The sequence below is a fragment of the Myotis daubentonii genome, chromosome 3 (genome assembly GCF_963259705.1).
Source record: "Myotis daubentonii chromosome 3, mMyoDau2.1, whole genome shotgun sequence".
NCBI classification, from domain to species: domain Eukaryota; kingdom Metazoa; phylum Chordata; class Mammalia; order Chiroptera; family Vespertilionidae; genus Myotis; species Myotis daubentonii.
Window position 1 is genome coordinate 150,048,385 of NC_081842.1, and position 25,921 is coordinate 150,074,305.

The following is a 25,921-nucleotide window of genomic DNA, read 5'->3' on the forward strand; positions in this document are numbered from 1 at the left end:
TGGAGCCTTCCTCACTCCTTTTAAAACTTAAGCGGCCTTAAGTTTTCTTGAGCAGCAACCCCTTGTGTAGTAGCTTCTGTTGTTGCCATAACAAATCACCACAATTTAAAATGACACCTGCAGGTTAGAAGACCAACCTAAGTCTCATCAGATTGAAATAAAGGTGCCAGCAGGGCTGCTTCTTACTGCAGGTTCTGGGGGAGAAACTGCTCCCAAACTCATTCCCGTTGTCGGCAGAATCCTGCCCTTCCTGGTTATAGGACTAAGGTCTGCATTTTCTTGCTGCAGTCACCTGAGGTCATCCTTAGCTCCTGGAGGCATCTCTGGTCCTGCACAGGGGCCCCTACATCTCAGAGCCACTAACAGCACATCAAATCCTCCTCTTGCTTGAGTTCTCTCTGACTTCCCTTTGGCCACATCTCTCTTCTTCCTCTTCCGCTGTATCTCCCTAACTCCAGCTGGAGAAAGTTCTCTACCTTGAAGGGCTGATGTGATTAGACTGGGCCTACGTGGATCTTCCAGGACAATCTCTTTATCTTAAGGATTCAAACCGTAATTACTTTGCCATGTAATGAAAGGTTCCAGGGATTAGAGCATTTCTCAGTGTGGACGGGGCACTCTACCTCCACATTTTGTGATCATGTGTTCTTCTGAGATTACTCAGCAGGCTGTGTGAGGTAAATGAATTAGAATCGAAAGGGGTAAGACCAGTATCCAGTGTCTATTCCAGGTCAATGATGATGAAGGACTGGGAAAAATAAGAAGGGCTGGAACTAAGGAATATTTAACGGGATTATATCTCCAGGCTTTGGTAACTGATGAGATGTAGGGGGTGTGGGCAGCAGGATTCCGGATGGCTCTAAAGCAGGGCCATTTGGTGGGATAGGCAGCAGGGCAGGCTTGAGGGGAAGATGATAGAGTTCCTGAAGCGTTGTAGATACTCCTGCATTTTGCTGACAGGTCATTTATGATTAGCAAATTACTCAAATGGTTATGTTAGTAACTTTCAACGTAGTATCCCTTACAGGAACTCCTGGCATATTAAAAGGAGAGTATTTGAAAACACAGTATTTACTCACTCCTTTCCAAACTTTAACAAATATTGAATGTGCTAACAGCATTAAGTTTTTCTTTGTATAATGTCTATAAAATCATTGTTTCTAGATATTTGTAGACAGTGCTGATAATGGTTTATTTCTAGCCTCTATTTAAGAAGACAAATAATTACAATACCATAGAAATTACTGAAGGGCACCACAGGTGACACTTTATAATTGAAGCTGAAAACATGAAGCATTGACTATAAGAGGAAAAGCCACAGTCCTTCTTGGCCTTGATCTTTGTTCTGGTCTTTGAGGGGCATTGCAGGTTCGAATTTCACAACAGCTGATGAATCAGGACATACTTAAAGCTGGTCACTGTATTTGAAGGGAAAAGCAAGACAAATCCAGAAAAAGTGCTTGACATGGAAGTGACACTTGTGTAGAATAAATTAGGACACATAGGTTCTAGTACATACAGGTTCGTTTGTTTTAAGGAATAGCTATATTTTATTGAACCGTTACTCATAATAAAACGACTCATTTCTTATAGTAAACCAGAGAAGTCGTGTTTTATTATTCCCATGTTCCAGAGCAGGAAAATAAGCCTAAGGGAGGCTACACAACTTGTTCTAAATCCCATAGCTAGTCAGTAATAGACATAGAATTCAAACACAGGACTGTATGATTATAAACTTCATATTCTTTACCCAGAGCCCCCAGGCCTCGCTCTTGGAGACCTAGGGAGAAAAGGGGCTTTCCAAACTACTATTTATATGACTTCACCTTGGGGACTTTCCTTGGTCTACCTGACTATATCATTTTCTTCTACCCACAGTTGTAATTTATTTGTGTAATTAATGTCTATCTCTTCCCACTACACAATAAAAATTCCATAAATGCTTGGGTTAATGTTTGCCCTTGAATTCACAGTTCTTAACTCAGGACTCAGCACATACTAGGTGCTCAAAAATTATTTGTTCAGTAAATGTATGAATGAATGATGTCATGTAACTTCACTGAGTCACCAGTATGTCATCTGTAAAATGAAGCAATCAGGACAGATTAATTTATTCATTCAAAACATTTTTGTGGGCTTATGAAATGATCTGTAGTTTCCTTCACAGAGACAAAATACAGTGAAAAAAATATCTAGTAGAAGTATTATATATGTTTATATCTATATCTATCCATTTATCTCCTTTAAGTGTATAACATTTCTTTTTCAACTATAATTGTTAGTTATTATTGGGCTACTAATGAAACTCTTTAATGTTGAATAAATTACTAAATATGTAGAAATATTTAAACCCTAATATGTTCTACTATTAGTAGTAGCATTATGGTAGTTGATTTTTTGAAATGCATTCATTTATATTTGTGGAAATTTTATAGATTTATGGATGTAGTTTGGTTAGCTTTATATCTTTTGCTTTTTTTAAACTGCAATCTCTTTTTACATTTTCTTTGTAATTGATGCTGAAAACATGAAGCATTGAATAGAGATATGAAGTGTTTATATTTGTTGTGTCTCATTTGTTATTCCACAGTTCTGTAATTGGAGCTACAGAGTGTTACATTTTCTTTTCTGCAGGCCATTGCTTGCTCTTTTTCTTCAGTTTACTCTGTCTTAGTGTCTTAGTGCAAATGTATTTTTCTTCCTCAAGTAGAAAAACTGTAAAGAAAATATTTTTACTCTATGTAAGGAAGGTTTGTTGTTGCTGTTTCATTCATTTTACATCTAGTACTTTAAGGTATATGAACAGATAATAATATTTTAGAAACTCTTCCAATAGGTTTAAGTATTTGCAATTTACTTATATTGGAATTGATATTTGAGTGACATTCTTTAATGTACATAAGTTGCCTGGTTTGGATAACATGATTCATTTCAAGATAATTTACTTTATCAATAAAATGCAGCAAGGAAAGTCTTAAGATACACAATGATCTTTTTTAAATGGCAATATTTTCATGTCTTATTCCTCTTGTATTGAAAATGCTATTGTAAACAATTCTTTCAGAATTTTCTAATGATTTTTTTCAATAACTGAAAACTATTCGGTACTTGAGTACTTATTTTTTTCATTGCATCTCTTTTTTCCATAGTAAACAACCAGTGTCAGCCATGTTCTTCCCTGAGAGCAGCCCTCCCTGTAATTATATTCACCTGTAACCAGTAACTATAGGAGAAATTCACTCTCATTTAAGAGTATACGGTACTGACTGAAAACCAAAAACCAAAAACACTATTTGAGGAAAAGGGGAGACCTACTGGGTTTTTTTTTCTGATAATCAAAATAATGTACATAGACACCTAGATATATGGAGAGCTATACCATGTTCAATAATTGGAAGACTAAATATTGTTCATTCTCTCCAAACTGATATATAGCTCCTATGCAGTCCTTAAAATCTCAGCAGGCTTGTTTTGTAGTAATTAAAACTGATTTTTAAATTTGTGTGAAAATGAAAAGACCCTAGGATAGCTAAAACATTTTTCAAGAAAAAAGAAACATGTTGGAGAACTTTTACACCTTATTTCATAAAGTATAGTAACCAAAACAATATGGTTTTGGCATAAAGATAGATGTATAAATCAATGAAACGAAAGAGAAAGTTCAGAAATAGATATGATATTAGTTGATTTTTTTTTGACAAACGTGGCAAGCCAAATAATGGTGCTAGTATAATTGTACATGTTTATACAAACAAAACAAAACTTTGGCTCCTACTTCACTCATGCCCCAAAATTGACTCAAAATATATAGGTCTACAATATATACTACTCCCAAATGTAAAAGCTAAAACTATGGAAGTTTTAAAAGAAAGCAGGAGAAAAAAATCTTTGTGTTTGGGGGCAAGCATAGATTTCTTAGATATGACATAAAAAGCACAAAAAATATAATTAATTTAAAGTTGATCAATTTAACTTTATCAAAATTAAATGTTTTTGTTCTTCTGAGAATACCATTTTAAAAATTAAAAGGCAAGCCACAAACTGAGAAGAAATATTTGCAAGATATGTATGTCATAGAGAAGTTGTATCCAGAATATATAAAGAACTCTTACAACTCTATAATAAAAACAGACAATCCAATAAAACACTTGCACAAAAAAATGTTTAGTCACTTCACTCAAAAAGATATACAGATGGCAATAAGTACATGAAAAGATGCCCAGCATTACTAGTCATTAGGTAAGTGCAAATTAAAATCACAATCAGATACTGCTTCATACCCATAAGAATGGCTGACATCTAATACTGAGCAATGCCATAGATTTGAAGAAACTGGAAACTTCACAATTTGTTACAGCCACTTTGGAATAATTTAGCAGTTTCTTCAAAAATTACTATATATACCAGAAAGCCCACTCCTATTTGTATCTACCCAAAAGTATGAAAACAGAAGTATGTCCTCACAAAACTTTTTTCATAATAACCAAATATATCTTTACAATGGATAAATAAAAAAGTCAGCAATAAAAGAAACAAACTGTGTATACTAGTATATCTAACAATGTAGATGAATCTCACAAACACCATGCTATATGAAAGAAACCATATATATATCTAATTTATATAAAAATTTAGAGAGGGCTAAACTATAGAAACCAGATCAGTAATTTTCTGGGGCTGAGAGGGAGAGGAGGTAGATGCAAATGGGCACAATGTAACTTTTTGAAGCAAGAAGAGTGTTCTAAAATTTGATTGTATTGATGTTTTCAAAATTGTATAAATTTACTAAAACCACTCATTTGTATACTTAAAGTGGTAAATTTTATGTTAAAAAATAAAGGACACAGTTAAAAGAAGTAACAGACTGTGAGAAAATATTTACAATATGCAATGACCAAAAGATTAATATCCACAAAATATAAAAACGTCATTAAAATAATACCAAATAGAATAACTAGAATATTTAGAAATTAGGTAGATTTAAAGGGAAAAAATCACTCTCCTACTGCTATGAATTTGTTATCACATTTCTTTCCAGCCCTTATTTTAATGTATATTTTAACATGTTGAAATTATAGTTTTGTAAGCCAGACATATTTGGGGGAATCTGAAGATTTCTTTGAATTATTTGGAATTGTGTTGATGAATATAGCTGAGGATTCAGTAGTGACTGAGAAGTTATAGCCTTTCAAACTCTCTGCCTGAAAGGCATTATACAATTGTAATAACTGAATTATTACAAGCTTTGAGACTAAATATGAACCCTGTGTTTATTAGTTAATGCTCGATGTATATATAAACCTTATATCTTCTATGGAGCATCATCCCCATAAGGCTCTATATTTCTTTGCCCCCCCCCCATTTAGTCCTTTGCTTATGGCCTATCTTTTTAATAAATTTTTAAAAAATATATTTTTATTGATTTTAGAGAGGAGGGGAGGAGAGAGAGATAGAAACATAAATGATGAGAGAGAATCATTGATCGACTACCTCCTGTACGTCCCCCACTGGGGATCGAGCCCAAAACCTGGGCATGTGCCCTTGACTGGAATCAAACCTGGGACCCTTCAGTCTGCAGGCCAATGCTCTATCCACTGAGAAAAACTGGCCAGGGCTTAAATACATTTTTATTGATTTCAGAGAGGAAGGGAGAGGGAGAGAGATAGTAACATCAACAATAATAGAGAATTGTCGATCAGCTGCCTCCCGCATGGCCCACACTTGAGGTCAAGCCTGCAACCTGGGCATGTGCCCTGACCTGGAATTGAACCATGGACCTTCTGGCTCATAGGTTGACGCTCAACCATTGAGCTACACCAACCGAGCCCACTGCCCATTTGGAACTGCTTCAATATCAGCAAATTGGCCTACATTCTCAGACTCATCTTCCTCAAACTGGCTATTTAATATTGTGGTTCATTGAAGCTCAGGCCTACTCTTCTTCCCTTCTCTATACTCTCTCCCCAGGTGAGCTCATCCATCCCCGTGATTGTTATGTATATGCTGACAGCTCCTAAAGTTCTAGTCCAGTCCAGGCTGTACCCTTGAGCTCCAGACCTGTATACACAAGTGCCTACTTGACATTTCCATACCACATCTTATCTCAAACTCAAGATATCCCAAATTTTAAGTTTGTGAGTTCTGACTGCCCCATCTGAAAAAGAAAAGACAAGAAGGAAGAAGGAAGGAAGGAAGGAAGTGAGGGAGGGAGTGAGGGAGGGAGGGAGGGAGGGAGGGAAGAAAAAGTATGGCACCATAATCTAGGCATATGTATAAACAAGAAACCCAGAAGTCATCATTGTTCATTGTCTCCTCCTTCCTCTAACCCCCATCTGAGATCTGAATAAAGACGCAGATTAAGAATCAGGAAGATAGAGATCAATGTGTCAGCTTTACTACCGATGAAGGCCAAGTTGAAGAATGTGACTTATGCGTTTCCTAACTCTGAACCTCAGCTTTGGAAGATTTACCTACCTGTTCCCTGGTAACAGCAGACCCCTGCAGCCCTCTCAGAAAACTTGACCCCGTGCAGACCAAGCACATGCTTCTTGCAGGCAGCCAGTCCTAAAGAGAACGCAGGAAGGGCTGAGCCTCCCAAACTCATCAATTACATGGAAGGAAGATGAGAGGAGACAAGAAACCAGGAAACTATAAACAAAATCGTCTTCATGGAAAACAGAGGAGTAGGAAAGCATCCCTTTCCCAATGCAATGCAATACCAAAGCTTATGGATTTCATGTCCAAAATTTCCCTGACAAATTACCTTCTCTCCTTCTATTACCACTTCCCTGATCAAAGCTAGCATCATCTCTCAATAGCCTCCTCACCATTTTAACTATTGGAACCATCCATTCTCACCTATTTGCTATCTGTTCTCCACACTGTCATCCACAGTGATATTTTCCCAATGCAGACCTGCTCTTATTTTTTCCTCCCACCCCTCCCACTTTCCCCCTTTTAGCAAAAAGACCCAAATCCTTTGCAGAGTCTTCAGGACCTTGCAAAGTCTGCCTCCATCTCCTGCTGCAGGACATCTTATAGGTGAACCCTTGTTCTTTGCTCTCCAGTTACACTGGTCTTCTTTCTGTTCTCAAATGCATCTAAATCCCTCCTGTTACAAGGCCTGTGATATGCTCTTCCCCAGCAGGAAATGGCTACCTCCTTTCAACTCATTATTAACGCCCACTCAGCCTTCAGGTCTTGATCAATCGTCAGGTCCTTGGGGGCACTTTCCTGTCACACCAAGTCCTTTCAAAGCATCATGTACTTTTATTTCATAGCACTTTTTATAATTATAATTTTATATTTATGTGTGACTGTGTTTTAATTTCTGTCTCTCCCACAATATTTTGGGCTTTACAAGGAAGGTGCTATATCTCTTTTTTCTTCACTAATACATATTCCTAGCTCCAGACACAGTACCCAGCCCATAGTGGGTTCTTGAAAAATCTCTGTAATAATGAAACACCAGAGTAAGAGAGGAGTTAGCCCTAGAATGAGGCATTGTGAAGGTTTCAGTGGGCATCAACCTTGAAGTTAGACCTGAAGGATGACGGAGAGGAGTTGGGTGAAAAGGAGAGCAAAGCATTCTAGGCAAGGGAACAACTTGTGGGAAAACTCATGAGGCAGGCAAATGCCTGGAGAGTGTATCCCAGGAAACAGCCGTTTCAGGAAGACTGAGCTAGGAGGATAATAAAAAGCTTGGTAAAGAGCTTGGGATTTATCCTTAGGGCAATGGGAAGTCTTTGAAGGCTTTTATTTATTTTTATTTTATTTTTTAACATTGCTAGTATTACAGATATCTCCCATTTTCTCCTCCTTTTCCAATAGGGTTTTAAATAAAGTATTAACATGGATAGATTTGCATTTTCTGGCTGTTGTTCATTGTCTCCTCCTCCCCTCCAACACCCATCCAAGATCTGAATAAAGACGCAGATTAGGTGGGAGTGACATAGACTAAATGTGGGGAGAGAATATGTAATCTAGGTGGACTATGGTGGTGGCAATGGGGATAGTGATACAAAGAGACTTGAGACATCGATATAGAAGAGGTAGAAGGAGTAAAGTTGATGTCTGATTAAATGTGGTGACTGAGGGTGAAGTCAGACATGACTGCTGGGCTTCTAACTTGGGCAGCACTTGAGTGGATGGTGGGGCCCTTAATGAGACAGGGAACCCTGGAAGGGGCTTTGAAAAGGAGGTAAATTAGTTTGAGGCATTCTGATTTTGAAGTGTTCTTAAAACAACCCAAGAAGATAGACACTAAATAATTGGAAATATCAGTCAGTTGGAAATAGGAATTTATGAGATTTGCCATAAATATAAAAATGGGGAATTTCCTGGTAGGGTGGCTCAGTTGGTTGGAGCATCACCCAGTGCACCAAAAGGTTGCAGGTTCAATTCCTGGTCAGGGCACATGCTTCTCTCTCTCCTCTCTCTCCTCCCCCCCCCCCCCCCCGCCCCCACCTCTTTCTCTCAAACCAATACACATATTCTCCGGTGAGGCTAAAGAAAAAAAGGAGAAAAACGTGCAAGTTATTTAGATGGTAATTGAAATCCCTAGAAATTATTGGTAACAGATGAGATACCTAAGAAGAGTGTGCAGAGTTAGGAAAGCATCTCAAACAATCTCAAGGAACTCCAACATATCATGGTAAATGAGAAATATCCCATAAAGGAAATTGAGGCAGACCTACAGAGAAATTGCAGAAAACCCGGGGGAGCACAGTGCCACAGTCGTCAAGGGAACACAGTGTTATAGGAAGAAGAATCCTTTTATATTGACAGTTCCGTTTCTACCATCTACATCTCAGTTTCTGGAAAGAAATAGATCTAAATAATTTTCCACTTACTGAGCCTTTTTTTGTTCCACCTTTTGAAATGTCTTCACCTCCTTTTTCCTGTTTTGGGAAAGAAAAAAAAGTTTCTCCCTACTATTGTTTCTTAGGGCACCTTTCACATTTTACTATAGTCAGTTGCTTCCCTGACTGTCTTACCCATTACGTCATGATCAGCACAACACCTAGCTGGTCATTCAATGAGTGTTAATTGGCTAAATGAGTGAATCAATCAATATAAATAGCATTAAGAATATCTATCATTTACTGAATATTTCCTGTTTCTGGGCACCTGTGATAATGCTTGATTTAAAACTCTTTTAAGCTTTATTAAAACCCTATAAGGCAGTGGTTCTCAACCTGTGGGTCGCGACCCCTTTGGGGGTTGAATGACCCTTTCACAGGGGTCGCCTAAGACCATCGGAAAACACATGTATAATTACATATTGTTTTTGTGATTAATCACTATGCTTTAATTATGTTCAATTTGTAACAATGAAAATACATCCTGCATATCAGATATTTACGTTACGATTCATAACAGTAGCAAAATTACAGTTATGAAGTAGCAATGAAAATAATTTTATGGTTGGGGGTCACCACAACATGAGGAACTGTATTAAAGGGTCGCGGCATTAGGGAGGTTGAGAACCACTGTTATAAGGGGACATGATTATACTCTTCTTATAGATGCGGAAACTGAGGCTAAGAGAGAGAATTCACTTCTCCAAAGTTAGTAAGTTGCAGAGCTGCAATTCACAAACAAGTCTGCCTGATTCCAAAGTCCATGCTTGTAACCACCACCTCTCCCAAGAGAAGTAAACATTCACATTTTCCAGACATCTGTGGAAGAGACATTTTTAAACTGGCAGCTTTCCCAATTCATCGCAAATCATAGCACATAAGCAACAGCCTGCTCTTGTTCCAAGAATGCTTTCCTCTGGGTCTGAGCCCCCACTGAGCTGCCCTCCCTACCTGCAAAACAATATGTTTTTCCTTAATTCCCGCACCTAAACCTGTCAGCCTGAACAACCTCTGGCTTCCTAAGCAGGAGGTCTCTCTTAGGATTAATACCCTAATATTATTTCCCCCTTCCTAACAGTTATTATCCCATTTGACTCAGGATTGCCTAAGAATCCTTTGCTTGAAGTGCCAGAGTAGTTTCTTACACATCAACCCGTAGCGTTGACCTATAGTCAGCACACTAGAATGTAAGTTTTATGAGAACGGGGACCTTGTCAATCTTGCCCATAGGATTGTGCCCAGTATCAAGAACAGTGTGCTCCTGCACCCAGTGGTCTCATGATAGATAATAGCTGACGGAATCAGCCTGATGATGATGCAGCCCCAAACTTGGCTAACTGTCACGGCAACATAGACATGCTGTGCTCTGGTACTTTACAGAGAGAAAACTCATAAACTCATGGCTGCCAAGTACCTATCAAAAGCTCAACTGAGAAAAACGGTTTTCATGAAGGTTTGCCTGACCGCTCTGCTGGCCTATCCTCTCAGACATAAACCAAGGAGGCAGTGAAGGTAGACAGAGTAAGTTGTTTTTTGGGGAGGAGGGGGAATTCTTCACAAGTCACCAAAGAAATTCACAAAGTCATTTGTCTTAAAAATGTTTTAGAGTTATTTATATAAGTACTAGAGGCCCAGTGCACGGATTCGTGCACCAGTGGGGTCCCTCAGCCTGCCCTGTGCCCTTTCACAATCCGAGACCCCTCAGGGGATGCCAGAGAGCCTGTTTTGGCTCTATCCCCACAGACCAGGCCAAGGGACCGCATGGGTGCATGAATTCGTGCACCAGGCCAGTTTGGCCAGATCCCCGGAGGCTATCCAAAACTGGCTCTCCGACATCCCCCAAGGCATCCTGGATTGCAAGAGGGCGGTTCTTGAGTGATGCACCCCAGAATCAGGCTCCCTCCTCTCTGGGTCCAGGGTTCGGGTGAAGCAGATCTGGGGCTGGCAGTGCCCCAGCAGCAACCTAATCCACAGCCAATTCCGTGAGGAATCAGGCTCCCTCCTCTACTGGTTGGAGCATTTGCCCCTGGTGGTCACTGCGTGTCATAGCTACCAGGCAAATGGTCAAACAGTTAGAGACAGTTGCTTAGGCTTTTATATATATACGAGAGGCCTGGTGCACAAAAATTTGTGCACTCGGGGGGGGGGGGAGAGGGGCGTCCCTCAGCCCGGCCTGTGCCCTCTCACAGTCTGGGACCCCTCGGGAGATAACGACCTGCTGGATTAGGCCTGCTCCCGGGTGGCAGAAGGCAGGCCCAATCCCTAGGTGCAGCCCCTGGTCGGGCTCAGAGCAGGGCCGATTGGGGAGTTGGGGCGCCACCCCCTGTCATGCACAGAGCAGGGCGGATAGGGAGGTTGCGATGCCACCCTCAGTCACGCTCAGGGTAGGGCCGATTGGGGGGTTGGGACACCGCCCCTGTCACACTCAAGGCAGGGTCGATGGGGATGTTGCGGCACCACCCCCTGTCACGCACAGAGCAGGGCCAATCAGGGGGTTGGGGCACTGCCCCCTGTCACTCACAGAGTAGGGCCGATAGGGGAGTTGGGGCACTGCCCCCTGTCACACTCAGGGCAGGGCTGATGGGGATGTTATGGCTCTACCCCGTCACACACAGAGCAGGGCCCGTGGGGGTGGGGGGTGGGAGGATTGGAGCGCCACCCTCTATCACCCACAGAGCAGGGCCGATCAGAGGGTTGGGGCACCGCACCCTGTCACACACAGAGCCGCAGGGCGATCAGGGGGTTGGGGAGCTCCCCCCTATCAGGCACAGAGCAGGGCTGATCAGGGGATTGGGGCACCTTCTCCTGTCACGAACAGAGCAGGGCGGATAGGGAGGTTGTGGCCCCGCCCCCTGTCACACACAGAGCCGCAGGGTGATCAGGAGGATGGGCGCTGCCCCCTGTCACACTGATCCCGGTGCCAGGAGGCCTCACAGCTCCGCTGATCCCGGTGCGGGGAGGCATATAACCCTTTTACTAAATAGGATAATGGCTGGTGCATGGGTGGGGCCGGCTGGTTTGCCCTGAAGGGTGTCCTGGATCAGGGTGGGGGTCCCCACTGGGGTCCCTGGCCAGCCTGGGTGAGGGGATGATGGCTGTTTGCAGCTGGTCACACACCCTCCAGGGTGGGGATCTCCACTGGGGTGCCTGGCCAGTCTGGGTGAGGGGCTGAGGGCTGTTTTCAGGTTGGCAGGTGACTGAAGCTCCCAACCCTCCTTTTTTTCTTTTTCTTTTTTAATTCTGGGCCAGCTTTAGCTCTGAGGCTTGGCTCCAGCTCTTAGGCCTCAGCTGCTGAAAGCAGGTATCTGGTTTGTTTGGGTTCTATAATCGAAACACTGTTTCAACTCCAGCTCTGAGATCCCAGCTGGGTGAAAGCAGGTTTCTGGGGTTTTGTTTAGCTTCTATATTTGTAACAATGTTTCAAACTGCAAGCTCAGAGGCTGGCAGTGGCAGGCGGGGAACGTTGGAGTCCTCCGACACTGAAGCAAGCAAGCCTCAATTTCACTTCAAGCTGCCTGGCTGCCTGCCACCATCTTGGCTGGCAGTTAATTTGCATATCACCCTGATTAGCCAATGGGAAGGGTAGCGGAGGTATGGCTAATTACCATGTTTTTCTTTTATTAGATAGGATATATAGATTCCTTGATTATTTAACTAAACAATAATACCGAGAGCATATTATAACATTAAGCTCTAAAAGCTCCCTATTTGACAGTTAAGGCTCCAAAATGCTGGGGGGAAATGAGGAATTCCAGCACCAGTCTTCTCCAATTGTGTTGCTGATCAAATTACAGTAAATTCCTGGATCTTCTCTTATTTTCTATTCCCATTCCAGCAATTTCTTCTGTCAAGTATACTTGCAGGAAAAATATTAATAGTTGGCTAGATGTAACCTTTCTACTTAATTATGAATAGTGACCCTCCTGGAATCTCCAGCCACATTCCTTATCATGGATGGCTACATGGTGGATTTGTGCATTGGCCTGATTTAGGGAAATATCTGGCACATAATTACTTTTCCTATAAAAAATTCATTATTACCCATAGGAAAAGAGAGTAATTCTTTATCTATTTATGGATATTTCAGGCAAAGACCCTTTTCCCCCATTTTATTATTTAGGAAAATTTCATTGAGACAAGAAAGCTTCCCTCAGGCACTATTATAAGACCACTTTGTTTTCCTGTACAATTCAAAAAAAAACTTGTTGCTTTTTGGTTTTAGTGCTTCTTTGCAACATTTTTTTCTTATTAGTCAGATTGGCTATCACTGCTCTTTTCCAAAGCCTGCTGCCAAACTCATCAATTTCTCTTCCCAACCCTTAGGGATTTGTTTTTCCTCTTTTCACTAAAAGAAACATCCCTTATGCATCTGTGCATATTTTTAATTTTAAGTTTTTGGATCACAACAGTAGAGGAAAGAACATGCATATATCTTCTATTAACCTTTTCCTTCTTTTATTACCTTTAGCTCTCTCTTCTGCTGGTGGCCTCACAAACAGAATATTGACAGCTACATGACCACTGTACACTGGATTCTGGCCTAGAATTGTGATTTTATATGGGATTTCTTAGGGTACTTTAAAACAAAGACTTTCAAAGGTAGAAAGAAACTCTTATTTTTCTAATTTGCCCTTGAAGCAATGTGATTTTTAATTCAACATTTCATATATATAACCACACAGCCTTTTGTATTTGACTATTAGGCATCTGATTAAGACAATAAATACAAATAAATAATTTAATGTGGCACTTCCTTTTGAAAGAGTAGTGCCACATTATTTCATATGTAAAGATTTCTTAGTAATCTATTATCCAAGCTGGATGACACAGCTGTTTAGCATTTACCTTTAAGAGAGGTCATTGTGAAGGTTTATTGAATATTGAGGGGAGAAAATACCTAAAGTTCTTACTGACAGTGTACTAGCTGTCTGTGCACATTTCCTTTTGCCCTTGGGTCTCCAGCTATAAAGCCTAGGGCTTCAATGTTGGCCACATATTTCCCAGCTCACAATACTTACACTAGAAAGGAGGAACATGCCAGGAACAGTTTGAAAATTGGAACATGCAATGGGGCCACCTCAATTAAGGATGGCCACGTAATCTGTAGCTCATATGAATCTCGGGGGTGACCTGTATGTGGGAAGTGTCTGGTCTCCTGAGGTCTACAAGGGATCAGGATAGAGCCTGGAGAATCGAGTTGCTTATTTAGGCATGGAAGCCTGAAAGCAGGGACTGCTATATTTAGACTACTGTATATTTCGTGCCATTAGACACCTCACACCTGAGTCAAAGGATATCAATAGATATTTATTGGATGGATGAATGAATGAATGAAAAATTGTCTTGGCATGTCTGGCAAAATGGTGGAGCAGATGCCATAGATAGCTAAGCATTCAAAAGATAAAAGAAGCTTTTAAAAAATAAGACGTGTTCGGAGAAATGAGAAGACTCATCACTGTACTGCTGACTTGTGCTAGAGAAGATTACATAATGATTCAGAAGTGGTGTCACTACAGATTCTTGGTCTCTAATGTCCACAAGAACACCAATGCTGCCCAGATGCTAAGGCCAGGCTCACCCACTCTCAACAGCAGCTGTTTCAAACCTGTTTCACTATCCTCAAGTTTTCTGCCTACCTCCTTCAGGTCACTTTGTGCAGAAAGGTTTGCTGCCAAGTTTACAGAGAAAATGGATAGCATCTAGCAAAAGAAATAATCTCATCTGCCTGACACGACAACTAGAAATGTGTCAAATGAGAGTGCTATTACTCCTTCCATTATCTTTCTCTTTAAAAAAATTTTTAAAGAGTTTTAGAAAAGTTCTTTATTGAAACTGTACATATTTATAGTGTACAATTTGATAAGTTTTTTAAAAAAAATATTTTTATTGATTTCAGAGAAGAAGGGAGAGGGAGAGAGAGATAGAAACATCAATGATGAGAGAGAATCATTGATTGGCTGTCTCCTGCACACCCCCAACTGGGGTTCGAGCCCACAACCCAGGCATGTGCCCTTGAGTGAAATCGAACCTGGGACCCTTCAGTCTGCAGTCCGACGCTCTATCCACTGATCCAAACCAGCTAGGGCAAGTTTTGATATATATTTACAATTTTGAAATCATCATTACAATCAAGATTATGAACATATCCATCACAACCAATCATCCTCATGTTCCTCTACAATCCCTTACCCCTCCTTCTGTCTATTCTTCCTCCTCCACAATAGGCTACTGCTGATCTGCTTCCTGTCACTGCAGATTAGTTTGCATTTTTGAGAGCTTTACAGAAAAAGAGCCATGCAGGAAGTATTCCTTTTGGTTGTTTTCAGTTTGGGGCTCTTACTATAAAGCTGCTATGAACAGTCTTGTACAAGTCTGCGTGGATGTGTCTTTTATTTTGGGTAAATATCCAGGAGTAAAGGGGATAAATCATATTCACTATATGGTGTGTATATTTAATATCTTAAAGAAACTGCTAAATTTTGTTCAAGGTTGTCATACCATATTAGATTTCTACAATCAGGGTAGTAGTGTTCCAGTTGCTGCATATCCTGTCCAACACTTGGCATGGGCAGTCTTGTTAATTTTATCCATTCTCACGTTTGTGTAGTGATATCTCATTGTGGTTTTAATTTGTATTTTCCTAACGACTCATGAACATTTTCCCTGTGCTTTTTTGGCATTAGTATATCATCTCTAATGAAGTTACTGTATATTCATCTACTTTCTAAATCAGGTTATTTGTTTACTTATTGAGTTTTGGGAATTCTTTATATATTATGGATATAAATCCTTTATCAATTACGCGATTACAAAAAACTTCTTCTAATCTGGAGATTTTCATTCTCTTAACAGAATCTTACAAAGAACAAAAATTCCTAATTCTGATGAAGTCCATTTTATCAATTTTTTCTTTTAAGAATCATGCTTTCAGTGTCATATTTCAGAAATCTTTGCCTAACATGAGTTCACAAAGATTTTCTTCCAGAAGTTTTTCAATCTAGGTTTCACATTAGGTTTATGATTCATTTTGAGTTAATTTTTATATATGGATCAAAGTCCAATTTTTTGCATATAGATATTCAATTTTTCCAGTATCATTTGTTGAAAAAACCATTCTTCACCACTTCTCACTTTTGCCTTTTCACCTTTGCTGAAAATTAATTGACCATGTGTTTGTGGCCTATATCTGGACCCTCTATTCTCTTCCATTGATTTATCTGTCTATCATAATGTCATACTGTCTTGATTATTATTTTCCATGTCGTTATGTCATGGACCACGTACCAGCCTATGAACTTAGTTTTCTTTGGATCAGGTTCCCATCCATGGTCCAGCTAGCTGAACCCAAGTGTTAGAGGAACCAGGCTTGCAAAGTACAAGGCAGGGCTGCTGAAGACCATTTCTTCATGTGGGCTGAGAACAGGGCAGCTTCCTTTAACATATGCTATGGCTATATAGGCACCATGCTATATCCTGAAAATATCCCATTCTCTTTCTCTGTATTCAGTTTTACTCACTTCAATAATATTTTCACTCTATAGGCCATTCTAAAAATGCAAATTTGATCACATAATTTCCTTTGAAAAACCTAATCATGGTTACTCATTGCCTTTAGGGTAAAGTTCAAGTTTCTTGACCTTTGAGACCTGACTTCTGCTTCCCCTTTCAGTTTCAATTCTCACCACTCCCTACTCCCCATTCCTGTGCTATATTCCAGCCGTGTGAATTACTTGTCATTCTCCAAACATGCCACACTATCTTGATCTTCCTAGGCTCCTTTCATGTTGCTCCTTCTGCAGAATACTGCCACCCTCCCCTTTACTGAGCTAGCTTTTAAAAGTCTCTTAGGTTTCAGCTTAGATATAACATCCATTCACTTCAGCAAATATTTATTAAGCAACTAATATGAGTGAAGAATTGCACTATGAGTAAAGGATGTAATATGAACTTCTAACATGTTCTCATGCAGTATATAGTCTAGAGGACGTGGACATTAAACAAGTAATTATAGTAAATTAAAGTAAAATATAGTTAAATCATGTTCCCTGATAATGCAAAGCAACTATAATATACCTGGCCATTAATCCTATTCTCTGTTCAGTTCAGCTCAAGTTCTTTTTTTTTTTTTTTTAAATATATTTTATTGATTTTTTACAGAGAGGAAGGGAGAGAGATAGAGAGTTAGAAACATCGATGAGAGAGAAACATCAATCAGCTGCCTCCTGCACATCTCCTACTGGGGATGTGCCCGCAACCCAGGTACATGCCCTTGACCGGAATCAAACCTGGGACCTTTCAGTCTGCAGGCCGACGCTCTATCCACTGAGCAAAACCGGTTTCGGCTAGCTCAAGTTCTTAACTTGGGATGGGGAGAGGCAAGGTTGAATGAAGGAAGTGGGATTCTGCATTCTCAGTATGCTCCTCATCTAATCTTTCTGGGTTAGGCAGATGAAATGGGTGCCAAGTAACTGGAGATTCTTGGAAACAGTGCTGTGATTCTGGAATTCCCAGCTCGTCACAAGACCTAGAATCATTCCTAGTATATTCAAGCTGGAGAAGTAAAGTACTAGCAGCTTCCCCCAACTCCACGGAGACCAGGCTAGATTTTTATCACAAGCCAGATCCTTGGAGTTCTAGCCAGCAAACTACATAGGCTCACCCAGTCATTTCATTAACTTCATAATGATAGGACCTTGTAATTTATGAAATTGAGTTTTGGGGTTCCATTTGTTCATTTATAGTGGATTTTACTGTACACATTAGTGTAACGAAGAGAAAGCAGAGATGTTATGTGGGAGTGAGGTAAAGGGGTGCGGAAGGCCCCTCTGAGAGAGATATTTAGCTGAGACTTGAAGAATGAGTAGGAGTTAGCCCAGGTGAAGGAGTAGGGAGATGGTTCCAGGCAGAGAGAACCTTCTCCAGGAACCCTTCTCTCCTCCCGCACACTGGCTTAGGAGGACCTCCTCCTTGGTGTTTCCAAGTCCCTACTGGGTGCTTAGTCCATAGAAATAAAAACTTAGACTGGGGATCCCAGTCTGCCTTGGTACCATGTGTAGCCTGATTGTCAGCTATGGACATAGCTGTGGCCAATAATGGTGGCGCCCTGTGAGAGCCGTCATTTCTAGCAGAAGGCTCAAACTAGCCACTGAAGACAGCTTGTCAGATCAGGGGAGTAAGGAGGTAGCTGGTAGGACTTATTCTTTAATACACATGAGAATCCCTCAAGGAACTCTGCAGGGGTTTTAAGGGTCCTGTAGCAAAAAGTGGGGTCAAAACCCAGTGAAGGTTACTTCTGGGTTACTTACATTGCAAAGAAAGAACTTGGGTATGAACTACCCTTCAATGTTCTGTATCCCTTGGGAACTTAGCTCAATTTTAACAGCCTGATCAGAGCTTAAATTGAAGAGATTAAAGCTTGACGTAGTTTTGAACTTAGACAGTAAATAATGATATACTGGGGCAACTACTAAGTTTACGGAAGACAATTTACCAAAACAGAAATTAGAATGGTTTCTAAAAATGTCAGGGAGTTAGTCTATCAGAGATCACTGATTGAAAAATATGCTATTATTTTATAAATCTCCTAAGAAATGAAAAAATGCCAGTTATAAACTATAATTAGTAAAATACATCTTGATTTCAGAGATGGTACAATATTTTTAAAAAGTGTTACAGAATTGATAAAATATGGATTATAAAAATAGTCCATTTTTGTGATTTTAATATGTCGTTATATATCTTTAAGGAAAATAAAAGTTATTTTTCTGGTGAGAGCAGACTAATGATTTAAGCTCCCTTGACATCTTTGTGGCAGAGTGCAGTTTGCTATCAAAGTTTCATGACACCATCTGTTAAGATTATTTCCCTATAATTCCTTACTCATTGAGAAAGTAATTTGGTGTTCCTGGCATCCTGCTCTATAGGGGAGGGAGAGCATTAACCAATCTGCCTGAATAGTTCATTGTCTTTGGCATTCAAAACTTTTACTGTAAATTAATATATTAACATGATATATATATCTCCTGCACATTTTCTTGCATTTGAGCTTCATCAGTTCTAGTCTAACTGATTCTGAACCTGCAAGCTAAGAGCCAAACCCTAGAGGAAAATGACTCCCAGCATTCTCATCACTGCATGGGACACTAGTTGGATAATAAACTGAGCTCTTTCTTTGTCAACTTTAAAATGCAAATAGCACTTTGAGCATGTGACTTTTGATCTGTTCTGCCATAAGATATTTGAGAGCTGAGTGTGTTCTATTTGCCTTCACATTGTCTAAGGACCCGGGACAATGCCCAGAACATTAGAAGATTAGAAGAGGGGATGGCTCTATAACTTCAGTGCACCTTTCAGGTCTGGGTGAAAAAGGATTAAATTCATCAGCTGCCTGGAGACCACAGCCATTGTGTGTTGAGGATGAAGTAAGGCAACCAGGAAGGAATCTGACAGAGAGCTTGCAAGAGACATTTTAGTGTCCTGGAATAAAAAGATAAATGAATAATAAAAAAAGAGATGATATTACCATGTCATATTTTTAGACCTATATTTTTATTCCAGACTGTTTCCTAAATCTATTTTTGTTTTAGATTACAACCGCCATTCTTTTCCTTCTTACAACATATTTAAAAAAATTGAAGTAAATAATATATGATAGAAATTTTAAGGTTCAATTTGAAGACATTTAATTTTATTTATAATTAAACTAGAGATATCAAAGTATAATTTATAATTATTGCCATGTAGTTAAAAGAATACATCTGTACAATTATATTTCCCAATTATTGATTACAAGAACATCAATACATATAATGCAATGTTTTGGCTTACTACTTTATGTTCATTTTCTTTAGTAAACCACATGCAATGTTTGAAATAAGAGATGCCCTTTTTACTTGGATGTATCTCAACCAAATATTCTAGAACATCTGGAATCTTTCATTCTGGAAAAAAATAAACAATAAAGGCATTTCTCAAGTTGAATGTATGTGGAAGTTTTAAGAAGGCCTAGTGAGGGCTTTCTTCTTACCAGGAGAAGGCTGGCCAGTTAGTTGCTAAGAATCCTTGAACAGTGGCATTTCCCCAAAGCCTGGATTTGTCTCTCAGTCTGCAAGTCCAGTTGCTTGACTCCTTGTTAGGTTTTCATAGTTGATCACACTCAGTTGCTATTTCCCCTTCTTTTCTTTTCATTTACCCCTGAACCCACTGCAGTGGGCTGAGCCTTAGTCTTACTAGGGTAAGAATGACCTGTATATCCAATGGACACCAGTTATCTTTCATAACCTTTTTTGCTACATTTACACAAGGTGTACAGAGACCCTGCTTTGTGCTCACTAGTCCATTTCCTTTTCCTCTAGGGCATACAGCCAAACCACATTTCCCAGCCTCCACCTGCAGCTAAGTGGGGCCATGTGCCTAGAGTTCTAAGTAGTGGAAAGTGAGAAGTGATAAGCACCACTTCTGGGCTTGGCCCCTCCCTCCCTCCCTCCTCTCTTCCTGTAGAGGAGCCAGTAGTAGAAAGAACTAAGGGATGGAAAAACTATATAATGGAAGAAACTTAGGTGCCTGAATAACTGCTCCCAGGCCTATCCGATCCTCCCCTTCCCAATGACTGCAATAGAGCGTGACATGAATGATAAATGAAGCTTGTGAAGTGATTAGCCAAAGAACATATATAAACATAGCCCATAGACCCAGACAACAGTGCAATGAAGGCCGGGGGGGCGGGGGGCAAAAAGGGTGAAATGGGGTTTAACTGATTCTAACTGTAATAGTTTCAACAACAGAAAGAAAGAAAGAAAGAAAGAAAGAAAGAAAGAAAGAAAGAAAGAAAGAAAGAGAGGGAGGGAGGGAGGGAGGGAGGGAGGGAGGGAGGGAGGGAGGAAGGAAGGAAGGAAGGAAGGAAGGAACAAAGAAAACAAGAGATGAAGCTTTACTGTGTTAAGCTATTGAGATTTTGGGGTTATTACAGTAGTAAATTGTTACCAATACTTCCCTGGCTTCTGTGATGTTAACTCTTGCCTGAATCTCCTCGTATCCCTTTGTCCCTTTATTCTTATTTTCTTGGACTTTTCCTTACTAATTTCTTAAATATTTTTTATGCAGTATTCCATGGCCCAGTGTTTTCTTTCCGTACAGGTATTCAGTGAAAAAGGCTCAAATATTTTCATGGTTTACTTCTGCTATGCTGATGAGTTAGAATAATAAATATGCTCCTAAATACTAGATATAATTTAAAATGTATTTATACTAAACCTATTTTGTACCATGTTTTATAAGATTTTGTTTTAACTATGATTTTGAAATCTTTTTTTAAAAATTAATTATAGAGAAAGGAGAAGAGGGGAGAGAGAGAGAAATCAATTCGCTGCTCCACTACTCATTCATTGGTTGACTCTTGTATGTGTTCTGACCAGAGGTGGAACCCACAACCATGGCATATCTGAACAACATTCTTAAATTGAGCTAGCTACCTGGCCAGGGCCTGATTTTGAACTCTTTATTACTTGTTTCCTCATCTGCCCCATTCCCTGGTAAATTAAGAGTTGATTATATTTTGTTGTGTATTTCTTTTATTGAACAATAAAACTCCTCATTATTCAACTACTACTTATTGAATATGTGCAAGGAACTATCTTATTCTTTGTTTTCCTGACTGTGCCTACCACAGTGCCTTGCATAGAGTAAGTAATTGGTGAATGTTGATTGAATTGCGCAGGATTATTTGTTGCATATCCTCTAGGTGTGAGGCTCTGTGCTGGGGATAGTGTGAGACAAAAATAAATATAAGAGGTTTGATCTCTGTTTACTTCTTCATCTCTGTGTGAATTTCCTCTGATCCCCACCCCAATTAACAAACATATTGTAACATTTGCAGTTCCACAAATGAGACTTAGAGTTTTGGTACTCAGAGGTACCAGTATGTCAAGAATCAGTGAAGTCCTACAATAAATACAAAACTTGACTTTATTACTAGGTAGTGGATTAACCAATGTTTCATTTTTTTCTTTTGCCTGGAATTCAGAAGTATTGGAATGTGGAGAATTGCCTGCTTTAAACCAATGCAAAATTGTTTTCTTTTTGATTAGGTCATTTGAGACTATACCTTATTTGTATGTTTTATTGGGTAATTCCATTCACTGGAATAACTAATGGATTCATATATTGTGCTAATATTGTCAGATTTTAACGTAATAACTACAGCCAGGCCTTGTTTGTCCTCTTTTTAAATTATTTATTTATTTATTTATTTATTTTACATATTCTTCATCAGGTGAATTCATCAGAGAGTAGTTGTGCTTTGTAAATTTTCTCCCAAACTATTTTTCACATCTTGATTTTCATTCTCAACTAGAGATTCGTTTTAATGTCTTTAACTATTTTGGCATTGAGCCACATAACTGGGTATTGGATTTTTCCAGTTTGCCTGCTTTTTTCTTTTTTTTCTGCATTACCTTATTCAAACTTTTTGTCCTTAGCAAGTTTTCTTTCATGCACCGAATTTTTTTGACATGTATTTTGTTTATAAAGAGTTTCATAAATGGTCACTACTTTTACTATAACAATTTACTACTATTATTTCTATGGTATTACAATTTAGTTGCTGACTTCTAGTACCGTATAAGCAGCAGCTTCATTGGTGAGACAAATGTCTAGTTATGATTGAGTTCTAAGTAGTTCTATTTGCTTGTGTTGTGATCTGTCTGCAGATCAGTCAGTGAGTGGTGTACATTCACAAGAGAGCTTTTTGCTGTTTTCGATAACTGTTTTTGCAGTGATATAGGGTTGTCACAATTTCCATAGTACATCATACTTTTGTTTTTAATTGTAAATCCAATAGTAAACGGAGAATGTTTAATTTTAATGGATTCTGTAGGTGAAATGACCCAAAAGGTACCCCCCCCACAACCCCATTGGCTAGAAAAAAAACACACATATTTTATTCTTTACTCATTTGTGTAAATGAAGAAAGAGACTTTGCATTTTGAAAGAGCTCAAACAGCTATGTGACTGGGTGAAAATTACCTTACCTCTCTTTTGCCTTATTAGGTTGTAATGAAATTCAAAGAGTTAAACATTGCTTGGTGCACAGTAAGCGCCCCTAAGCGTTAGCTATTATTATTATTATTAACTAATGCAACAAGTATAAACATCTGTTGTTTGGAATCTATTTTTGCTGATGCTGATGGTGAAGAGACCATCCTATAGGAAAGAGAATGTTTCTCATTCTTCTCCAATAAGTGCAACTATGGTGCATCCCTCTGAACACCAACAACATCTTGAGGATTTGGAGGAACACCGCTCATGGCAGTTGCCAAACTAATAAAAACTTCTTCTTTTTTTTATTTTTAAATGACAGAACAGATTCAGAAAAGCCAAGTCATTTATGAAGGCAGGCCTAGTAGATTTCTCGGGAACTTTTGGTGCACGTCAAGCATGTTAGCAACTTCTGTTCGATTCAAAAGCAAAGACAACCAACGGCCTTTAATAGCTCTGCCCTCAGACTCCTGGTGGAGAATTCTTGTGAAAAAGGAAGCTTTCCAGCACTCTCCTGGGACGTACTGAGTCCTCGAAGGGTTAACCAGCATCTCAGGTGCTTCTTGAATGTGGAGACCCAGGGGCCCCTCCATAATGCAGGGAGAAAGTGTCCTCACCGAGGCAGGTCGGACCTACCCCGGAGCACCTTTTGGGCGGGGACGGCTGCTCCGCTGGTTGAGACGCCACTTGGGCCACCACCTCCCAGTGACCGGCCCCCTCCAGAGCCAAGCACCTTCCCGTGCCATTCCTCTGCAGCTGCAACTGGCAAACTCGAGTTCTCCCGCTGCTTTCCTCCATCGCGGGAGGAGAAAAGGCATCTTGGCGCGCCAGGAGCCCTGGAGACCCAACCCGGGCCTGCTCCACCTTAAAGGGCCTGGGCCTGCCCAAGTATGCGGGTCTTGCGGAGTTGGGCACCACCATATTTGGAGCGTGCCTACTTTGGGGCGGGGACCTCCTTGAGAGTGATTAGGTCAGCACTGGGGGAGGTGACCTTGTTGGGTTTCTGGCACCCGACGACCGAGGTGCGCCCTGGCCGCGGCCGCGCGTCCCTAATTGGCCCCGCAGCCCCTCCTCCACCCCGCCCGGCTCGCGGCGGCCCGAGGGCTCCTCGCCGGCCACCCCCGCGGCCCGCAGCGCGGCAGAGGCGGGAAAGCCACGCGCCTGCGCCGTGGGAACCGGGGCCGGAGGCGAAAAGCGGGGAGCGGAGGGGGGCCTGGGAGCCGAGTAGCGTACAGAGCGGCGTGTGACGCGGGGACGCCGCGCGCTCCCAACGTCGCCCCGGTTTGACGCACACGGCACCAAACTGTGAGTTTCAGGGCTTCTTGGGTCGGATTCCCCGGGACCCGAGTGGGTTTGGGCCTCGGGGCTGTGGCGGCGGCGGGCCTGCGGGTGGCGGACGAAGTTGGGGGACGCGGCCTGGGGCGCTCGGGCCGGGGAGCTACGCCCTTAGGCTGGGTCCCAACCATCCAAAAGGACGCATTTTGCCGCACAGGCTAAGATGGCGGCGGCGGCGGAGGAGGCGGAGCTGGTGCTGCCCAAGGAGCCCGGGCCCCGGGTTCGGGGAGGCGGCGGCCGCGGGGGGCGGCGGAGCCTGAGGTGAGCGGCGGCCGCCGCCGCGGGGCGGGACCCGGCGGAGGCCGTGCGGGGGGGCTGGGGGGGAGGGGGGGAGGACCCGCGGCGGCGTCGGAGGATCCGGTGGCGGACACAAAGGGGCTGAGCTGGGCACTAGACTTGGGGGTTTTGTTTTAGTCACATGAAGCCGAGCAGCCAGTGAGCAGTCGGGGGAAGGGGCCGCGATCTGGCCCGGGCCCCGGCGGCTCGGGGAGCCCGGCGGTCGCCATTGCCTGGCACTGAGTAACGGGGCGTCCGAGGGCAGGACCGGCCCCGGTCTGCGGGCTGCTGGCGCTCGCTCTCCTGCTCGCAGCGCCGGCTCTGGCCCGAAGTGTGCACATCCCTCCGCTCACGTGGGGCCGGGACCGCTGCTCCCTCTCCCCCCGGTTCTGCAGGAGGCTCTGCCGCTAGGTGCCCGGGAAGTAGCCGCCAGAGGTAACTCGCTCCAAGTGCGTGGGTTGCCGGGGCTCGGTGGGTGTCCGCGAAAGCCTTTGCTTCTCCAGGCCTGACCCCCTGGCTTTGTGTCCCCGGGAGCTTACCCTCTCTCTGCCCGAGGGAAGCAGGTGTGCTCCTCTCTCCCGGAGCCCGGAGATGCGGTGCCCCGCACGCACCCTTCTCGGTGATGGGCAGCTGAGTGAGTCGGCGGAGCCAAAGGTTTCTTGTGGCCAGACTTCCGCAGACGACTCTCGTGTCGGGACCCATCCGTGGTTTATTTCGCCACCTTTACTGGAAAACTTTTCTTGAACTGTTTGCAGTCATGTTGACACACATTTCGCTGGTGTATACAGCTTAGGTGTAGGCTGCAAGTTTTATGTCATCCTTCAGAAGTCATTAAGAAGTAACTCACACAAGGGGATCCACCACCGCTGGGGGCCGGAATGATCGTCCTCTTTGGAACACAAATCGATCATTTCAACAGAAATGCCAAAACAACGTCTCTTCTGGCCAGTCCCGACTAATGGCCAGTCTTGTTGCATCTTGATGATAGGTTAGATTGGCTTTAATAGAATATTGCCTCTCTGCAGTAGCTTAGGCTTTTTTTTTTTTTTTTTGTATATCAGAAAACATTTCAAAAAATAGACAACTCAAATTGCTCAAAAAAGGAATCTGGCTGTTTGCCTTCAGTGCCATATGTAAGTATCCAGGGAACTTGATGGCTGCAATACTGCATTAGTAGGTTTGGTAAGAAAAAAATAAGTTTTTATAAAGTTATAATTTAGACATTCTAATAGGTGAAACATGAAGGCTTGACTAATATTAATAAAATGATACGTATATTGCTGTTAAAATCATAGTATTGTAAATTTTAGAATTCCTAACATGACTTAAAGTTATACTGCACTTATGACTTTGTGTATTGATAATAACGAATATTTGAAGTACAAAATTTGGAAACGACTAATGTTTTGGCCAGA

At 41.4% G+C, this 25,921-nt stretch overlaps 1 protein-coding gene and 1 pseudogene across 3 annotated transcripts in view; one reads left to right on the forward strand and one right to left on the reverse strand.

Annotated features, from left to right (window-relative positions):
- The window catches only part of LOC132229729 (activated RNA polymerase II transcriptional coactivator p15-like), a 49,689-nt pseudogene extending 25,996 nt beyond the window's left edge, over window positions 1–23,693 (reverse strand).
- Window positions 23,694–23,889: 196 nt separating this feature from the next.
- Window positions 23,890–25,921, forward strand: part of ZNF644 (zinc finger protein 644) — a 136,088-nt gene continuing 134,056 nt past the window's right edge. Inside the window, exons 1-2 of one of the 3 annotated variants that reach the window (XM_059688880.1) lie at window positions 23,890–24,200; window positions 24,388–24,491. The gene's annotated coding sequence lies outside the window, so the exon portion shown is untranslated. Of the gene's footprint in view, window positions 24,201–24,387; window positions 24,492–24,583; window positions 24,942–25,921 lie in introns of those variants that run through there. The other 2 variants (XM_059688879.1, XM_059688881.1) reach the window with 2 other exon arrangements.